The sequence below is a fragment of the Bison bison genome, unplaced genomic scaffold (assembly GCF_000754665.1).
Source record: "Bison bison bison isolate TAMUID 2011002044 unplaced genomic scaffold, Bison_UMD1.0 scf7180017864194, whole genome shotgun sequence".
Taxonomy (NCBI): domain Eukaryota; kingdom Metazoa; phylum Chordata; class Mammalia; order Artiodactyla; family Bovidae; genus Bison; species Bison bison.
Window position 1 is genome coordinate 573,316 of NW_011494766.1, and position 7,627 is coordinate 580,942.

A 7,627-nucleotide genomic window follows, 5' to 3' on the forward strand; every position below is an offset into this window, starting at 1 on the left:
AACCAGCCCCCTGTCATACCTGCCACTCTTTCAGTTTCTCCCACCCAACCCTGCCTCCCTGTCCTTCTTTACAGGCAATGTGCCTGCACTGCTCTTCCTGATAAACCTTCTGCACAAAAGTCTCCATCTCACAATACCTTTCCCCAGGAACTTGACCTTTTTGGGTTCTTTTATCTTTCTTATTTTTAAAGTTATGAAAATATGATAATGCATTTACAGGAGACTTGGAAATTACAGAACAGAGTTACATATAGGTTCACCATATATTACCATCGTTTAAGTGGATAAAGTAAGATTTTTAGTTGGAGTTTCAATATCAAACTCTCAGAAATTAATAGAATGAATGTACAGAGAAGTAGAAGAATATAGTAGACCTGAAAAGCATTATGAACCAATTCAACATAACTAAGATTTATACAATTTTCAAACAACAGTAGGATAAAAATTCTATTCAATGAACTTGACCTTTTTGTAATCAGACTGAGAGTGAGAAATAAAATTTACATTGTGACCAGGAACATATATGCATGTATATGTGTTCCCTCTGTGTAAGTAAAATTAAATTTCATAAACCAATACTAATTATTATTATGATATACTCTGATATTTTCTGTTCTGTTTATTGCTTTTAAAGCTGTCTCTGACCAAAGCATGGATCGCATAACCTGCTAATCTGTCTTGATCCACAGGCTGAAGTGTATTTATTTACATGTACAACTAGATTAACTTTTTTGGCAGTCTATACTTTTTTAAATGTAACTAATTGTTTTTCTTCTCCCTTTGCTCAATTTGATAGGCCAATTTGGATTCCAAGGCCTAATTAGTTCTATATGTATAACCACAGAGTAAAAAGCCTCTACCATAAACCACTCTTAAAGAAATGGGACTCGTTACTTTCAATTATGTTTTACAAATCCAACTAATGCTAACAGACTGTAAGCCTTTGCCAAAACCTACTCCATTTAGTTGTTTGATTATCACACCGTTAGAACAACTGGCTGCAATGCTTAAAGAGTTAATTTTTTTAAGGAAGTCAAACATTCCCCTTGCCAACTTGATATACTTTTAAATGACTGACACTTTCTTTTTTGGATGGGAACAAAGAAAAACTTTGATAAGGTTATATCAGAGAAAGTTTTACAAGTTTGCAACATGCATAAAAGTGATTTAAAACATGAAGAATTGATATGAATGTCTCTTACCTTGTAATATCATTTGCAAGGGTAGATGGAAGTTGTGTCTCATAAAGATATAGTGCCTCTGGAAGGTGGACTCATGAAAAGCCTGGGAAAAAACAGTAAGAGAGGACACTGAAAGATGAACTCCCCAGGTCAGAAGGTGCCCAATACGCTATTGGAGATCAATGGAGAAGTAACTCCAGAAAGAATGAAGGGATGGAGCCAAAGCAAAAAAAAAAAAAAAAAACACCCCATTGTGGATGGGACTGATGATAGAAGCAAGGTTCGATGCTGTAAAGAGCAATATTGCATAGGAACCTGGAATGTGAGGTCCATGAATCAAGTCAAATTGGAAGTGGTCAAACAGGAGATGACAAGAGTGAATATCGACATTCTAGGAATCAGCGAACTAAGATGGACTGGTGGGTGAATTTAACTCCGATGACCATTATATCTACTACTGTGGGCAGGAATCCCTTAGAAGAAATGGAGTAGCCATCATGGTCAACAAAAGAGTCTGAAATGCAGTACTTGGATGCAATCTCAAAAACGACAGAATGATCTCTGTTCATTTCCAAGGCAAACCATGCAGTATCATGGTAATCGAAGTCTACACCCCGACCAGTAATGCTGAAGAAGCTGAAGTTGAACAGTTCTACGAAGACCTACAAGACCTTCTAGAACTAACACCCAAAAAAGATGTCCTTTTCATTATATGGGAATGGAATGCAAAAGTAGGAAGTCAAGAAACACCTGGAGTAACAGGCAAATTTGGCCTTGGAGTACAGAATGAAGCAGGGAAAGGCTAATAGAGTTCTGCCAAGAGAATGCACTGGTCATAGCAAACACCCTTTTCCAACAACACAAGAGAAGACTCTACACATGGACATCACCAGATGGTCAACACTGAAATCAGATTGATTACATTCTTTCTAGCCAAAGATGGAGAAGCTCTATACAGTCAACAAAAACAACACCAGGAGCTGACTGTGGCCTAGATCATGAACTCCTTATTGCTAAATTTAGACTTGAAGAAAGTGGGGAGAACCACTAGACCATTCAGGTATGACCTCAATCAAATCCCTTATGACTATACAGTGGAAATGAGAAATAGATTTAAGGGACTCGATCTGATAGACAGAGTGCCTGATGAACTATGGACGGAGGTTCATGACATTGTACAGGAGACAGGAATCAAGACCATCCCCAAGAAAAAGAAATGCAAAAAAGCAAAATGGTTGTCTGAGGAGGCCTTACATATAGCTGTGAAAACAAGGGAAGTGAAAAGCAAAGGAGAAAAGGAAAGATATACCCATTTGAATGCAGAGTTCCAAAGAATAGCAAGGAGGGATAAGAAAGCCTTCCTCAGTGATCAATGCAAATAAATAGAGGAAAACAATAGACTGGGAAAGACTAGAGATCTCTTCAAGAAAATTAGAGATACCAAGGGAACATTTTATGCAAAGATGGGCTCAATAAAGGACAGAAATGGTAGGTACCTAACAGAAGCAGAAGACATTAAGAAGAGGTGGCAAGAATACACAGAAGAACTGTACAAAAAAGATCTTCATGACCCAGATAATCACGATGGTGTGATCACTGACCTAGAGCCAGACATCCTGGAATGTGAAGTCAAGTGGGCCTTAGGAAGCTAAATCATCAAGAAAGAACATATGTGAAAACACACCAGTGAAGCCTTAGAAATGGCCCATTGCCCTCCTTCTACAGAGGGAGAAACTGAGGCACAGGTAGGGTAAGTGATTCACCTCAGGGCACTATCTGACAGGCAGCAAACTGGAAGAAGAACCTAGAAACTCTATTAACTTGTCCTCATGCTCTTTCTGCTACATCATGGGGCTTCTATCAGAGCAATTTCCTTTTTATCAGGAAGAGTTTATGCTTTGTGATTTCCCAGGAGATTTATTCAAAATAAGCTCAAAGAAACAGGTGGCATTGTTTTCCGTTCAAAGTACACCTACCACAGGGCTTGCTGCCAACGTTAGGAATATTTTGACATCTCTAGAATCACCTCTAATAGAGGCAGAGGTTTACGCTATTGCTTTTCTTTTGATAAATCAGGCAATACCCATATCTCTTCTATTCTTCTGGAAATCTAGAAAAACTGCTAAAACCTGTTGTGTTTCAGTCTCTGAAACATTAACTGAGTCCTTGGCAGTGAAAAGAAGTTAGCAAAATTTTGGCTTAAAGTCTTGGGGAAATTATGCCTTATTTGCTTATTTTGCAGGTGTTTGAGCTAGTGCAGACTCTTCAAGTCAAGATCTTAAGGAAGTTCTTATTCTAAAGGAGTCTTGTTTCAGAATTGCCCTTTCCAAATTCCTATCTGATTCTTTAACAGGCTTTGTAAGGAAATCCCTTTATCTCTTTCGGATTTCTGGAAATCCTGCTGGTTGTACCCAGAAAAGCGAACAATTTTGGTTAAGTAAATTTTAGATATTTTAGCACACACTAATGTGAATATTTGCTATTAGGAGCATGTGTAAATATTTTATGAAAAGCATGCTTGCCTAAAATAAACATTTCAAAATGATCAAATGAAACTTTCATTTAGAAAGTACCTTTCTCTAAGGGCTTCAGAAATGCTTTATAAACACTTGCTTGATCATAAATCAAGATTTATTTTTAGCTTGAATCCATCAAAATACATTTCTTCTGTGTGTCTTATGCCTGAGTAGAGTCTCTCTTTAGGGAAAAATGTCCATGATTTCACTCAAAAAATAGTCTTACTATCTGGAAATCTAGAAGCTTGGCCTTTGGTCCTCTCTGTGCTATTAACCAGGTTGTTGACCTTGAGCAAGGCAGTGCCTCACTCTTTGTCTTAAGACCAGGAGGTTGGCTGTGAAACTTGTGGAAAGAACTTTCTAGTCTGATTGATAGGAGCTCATCTAACCCTAAACTCTGAGAATACTTTGAGTGATATCATCAGCCTTTGAATCTCATTGTTTTTGGTCAGTTGTACTAAGGAGCTTTGCAATTTATTTGACAAAGATAAACCCCATTCAAAACAAAGCCCAATTTTCCATTTGTCTTTTTAGCATGTTTACAGTTTCAATCCAAAATTCTAGTTGACATAAAAAGTTGACCATGGGGTTAAGAAAAAGAATGGGGTCTAAATTCTAGCTCCTCCACATCCTAATCTGTAAATTGGGAATAATAACACCAACACCATAAAATTGGCAAGATTTTTTAAAGGAGATAAGATATGCCGGGCTCCTGGCACATAGTAAGCACTCTAGAGATGGCAGAGAGTCTTAGTATAGTTAACACTGACACTTTTTTCCAGCTCATGAGAGGACTAGAAATAAGTATTTCCAGATGAGTTTAGGGAAAGAGAAGAGCGATTAGAAAGCTGAAAATAATAATGTTCATTTTTGAGAAGAAAGGAAATATACAAAGAGAACCTTCTGGAAGCAAGAGGACTTCATAAATGAGAAGGATGTATTGTGCAGTTCAGAATAATGCAGGTTATAACAGATAATCTGGACTTTAAAAGGAACCTACTTGATTTGGAGAATGAAATAATGGATTCATTGTAAATTCTCAGTAAATCCACAAGCCAGTGAATGTTTTCTAAAACAACAAAAAGATCCATGTGCTCCTGAAAATGACTGAGATTTTCTTTAAGTAACAGGCAAAAAAAAAAAGGATGCTGAAAAAAGGTAATGTCAAATAGCATCATCAGTGAAAATGGAATTGGAAACAATGATTTCTGGACTCGAAATTCTTCTTCTTTAACTCATAATTATTAATGTATAGTCATAGATGATAAAAATCTCTCATTTATTTATTTGATACTTAAAGACCACCAACCATATGCCAAATTCTATAGTGGGCACAGAGGAAAAAAAATATGGTAAGAGTTCCTGTTCTCTAGAATTCTAGAATCCTCTATCCATACTCCCAAAAGATGTCAGAAAACCCTGTACAGTTTTGTTCTACTGACTAAGCATCAGTAAGACCTCCATGTACTATGCTAAGTGCCTTCTACATTACATCATTTACCCTAACAGACGCAATTCCGTCTCCGCTGGAAAATGACAAGACATTCTCCAACCCAAGTCCACATTCTCCACTTGAACAGATGCTGTAACCAAAATCTTCACCCTTATAACTTCTGCATAATCCCCCTGGAGCCACACGGTATCAGGCTAATTCTTTTTCCACATGCCAGCTGTTCAACGGATGTCAGCTAACAAGGACCCTCATATCATTTCCAAATAAATCACCCCCTTTCCAGATTCACTGTGTTTAACTCCTGTTTGCTGCTATATCCCTAGGAGAGTGTCTAGTACTTCAGAGGAGTTCAGAAACATTTTTTCTGATAAAATCTTAGCAACATACCTTATATATACTACAGTTCACTGATATTCAACTCAGAAGCTAAAAGTCAGAAGTGCGCACACTCTTCCAGGTATCCTTTGACCAGTACAAAGTACAGTACAACCCAATGAAACACTACCTTTTTGGCAAAAACCTTGTCCATTCAGCTTGAATGTGAAATTAACTCAGACCCTCAGGTCATGCTCATGGAAACATATTTTGAGGCACTGCCTTGCCAGCCCCTCATTTGTTTTGCTTTGCTCTTTTTAGTTCTAAACCAAGGTCTTTACATGTATTTTTGTTTGTTTTTAATCTTGTTAAATCTGGCCCAGTTTGCCTATCTGACTGATTGTATTTAAATTTCTCATGTGGTTTCTAAGCTAACCTGCTGCTGCTAAGTCGCGTCAGTCGTGTCCAACTCTGTGCGACCCCATAGACGGCAGCCCACCAGGCTCCCCCATCCCTGGGATTCTCCCAGCAACCCTCTCCTAATTTCAAGCCTCTCAAGTCTAATTGGTTAACTTTCTATATGTTATCTAGATTATTAAAATTTTGAATGCAGCAGAGCCTCACAGAATGCCACTAGTAACCTGGCTCAAAGTTGATGCTGCTGTACCACTCAACTTTTGAATCCCTTTAAATCACTAACATTTGGCAGACATTTTCCTCAAGGACATTATGTAAACTTTATCAAATACTTTGCTCAAATTTAATTACCCCAGAGAGCCTAGCTCACACTGTAGTAATTCCAGCTTAAAGCCAAGAATGCTGGAGGGTATCCTGTATTTCAGTTCATCTAATCTATTGTTTATTGCATATATATAACACTCTGAATCCTTTAGGACTTCATATTTTAACACTAAGCCCAGGGTCTTGAGACTTAGTGCCTTACTTCTGGGTACCTCTCTGGTTTTCTGCCGTACTTCCCCCTTACCTGCACCAATGAACACTTATCAGTAAAGAAGAGAAGAGTAATTTGCTCAAGAGAATGGACAATAAAAGGGTCCATTTTAAGTGAACTTTAGTTAAAAACCTCAAAACACTATCAAAATATTATCTAGCTTATATAGGTTTAGAAACCAATTTCCCTCACAGTTGTTTAACTTTTCTTCCTGATGCAAGAATCTCAATGCCTGGACTAAATGTACATGATGACCTTCTATCCAACTGTGAATAGAGTAATTGAATAATCACAAGAGGAATGTTTATGGGTATTGCACACTGATTGAAGACTAACATGTAGATTAAAGTCTGCGTGAAGTAAACTGGCCAGGAACTTTACCAGAAAGAAAAGTGTAGGTTTTTTATAAAGAAAAAAAATATTATTTTGCCTTTAGAACAATTGACAAATCTAGACTTTTAAAATATGCTGTCTTTAGTTGTTCTGGTTTTACCATCTGTTAGTATAGAACAACTTATTTTTCTTGAGAGAAAGACAAATATCTATGACATATATTTGCTTTAAAAGATGGTTTGTTTGAATTGTTAAAACAAATTGCAATGTCTTTTTTTTCTATTTTCATCCTTTCACAAGGATTTCCCTATAAAATATATTTTTTAATAAAGGGAAAATATCCATTCAATGGATAGTTGAAGTTCTGTCATGTTTATTCATCAATGCTAAAGATTTATTCTGGAGGAGCTTAAAATAATGTCCATCAGCAAATGAATGGATAAGAAAGCTATGGTACATATACACAATGGAGTATTACTCAGCCATTAAAAAGAAAACATTTGAATCACTTCTAATGAGGTGGATGAAACTGGAGCCTATTATACAGAGTGAAGTAAGCCAGAAGGAAAAACACCAATACAGTATAATGATGCATATATATGGAATTTAGAAAGATGGTAACAATAACCCTGTGTACGAGACAGCAAAAGAGACACTGATGTATAGAACAGTCTTATGGACTCTATGGAAGAGGGAGAGGGTGGGAAGATTTGGGAGAATGGCATTGAAACATGTAAAATATCATGTATGAAACGAGATGCCAGTCCAGGTTCGATGCACGGTACTGGATGCTTGGGGCTGGTGCACTGGGACGACCCAGAGGGATGGTATGGGGAGGGAGGAGGGAGGAGGGTTCAGGATGGGGAGCACATGTATA

The 7,627-nt window shown here is 37.3% G+C and overlaps 1 long non-coding RNA gene across 1 annotated transcript in view; it reads right to left on the minus strand.

Annotated features, from left to right (window-relative positions):
• LOC104991584 overlaps positions 1-5,606 on the minus strand; it is an 8,788-nt gene extending 3,182 nt beyond the window's left edge. The window contains exons 1-2 of the long non-coding RNA XR_825622.1: positions 5,538-5,606; positions 1,203-1,284 (exon numbers count right to left, since the gene is read on the minus strand). This is a non-coding gene — a long non-coding RNA (uncharacterized LOC104991584). The remainder of the gene's footprint in view (positions 1-1,202; positions 1,285-5,537) is intronic.
• Positions 5,607-7,627: the final 2,021 nt, after the last annotated feature.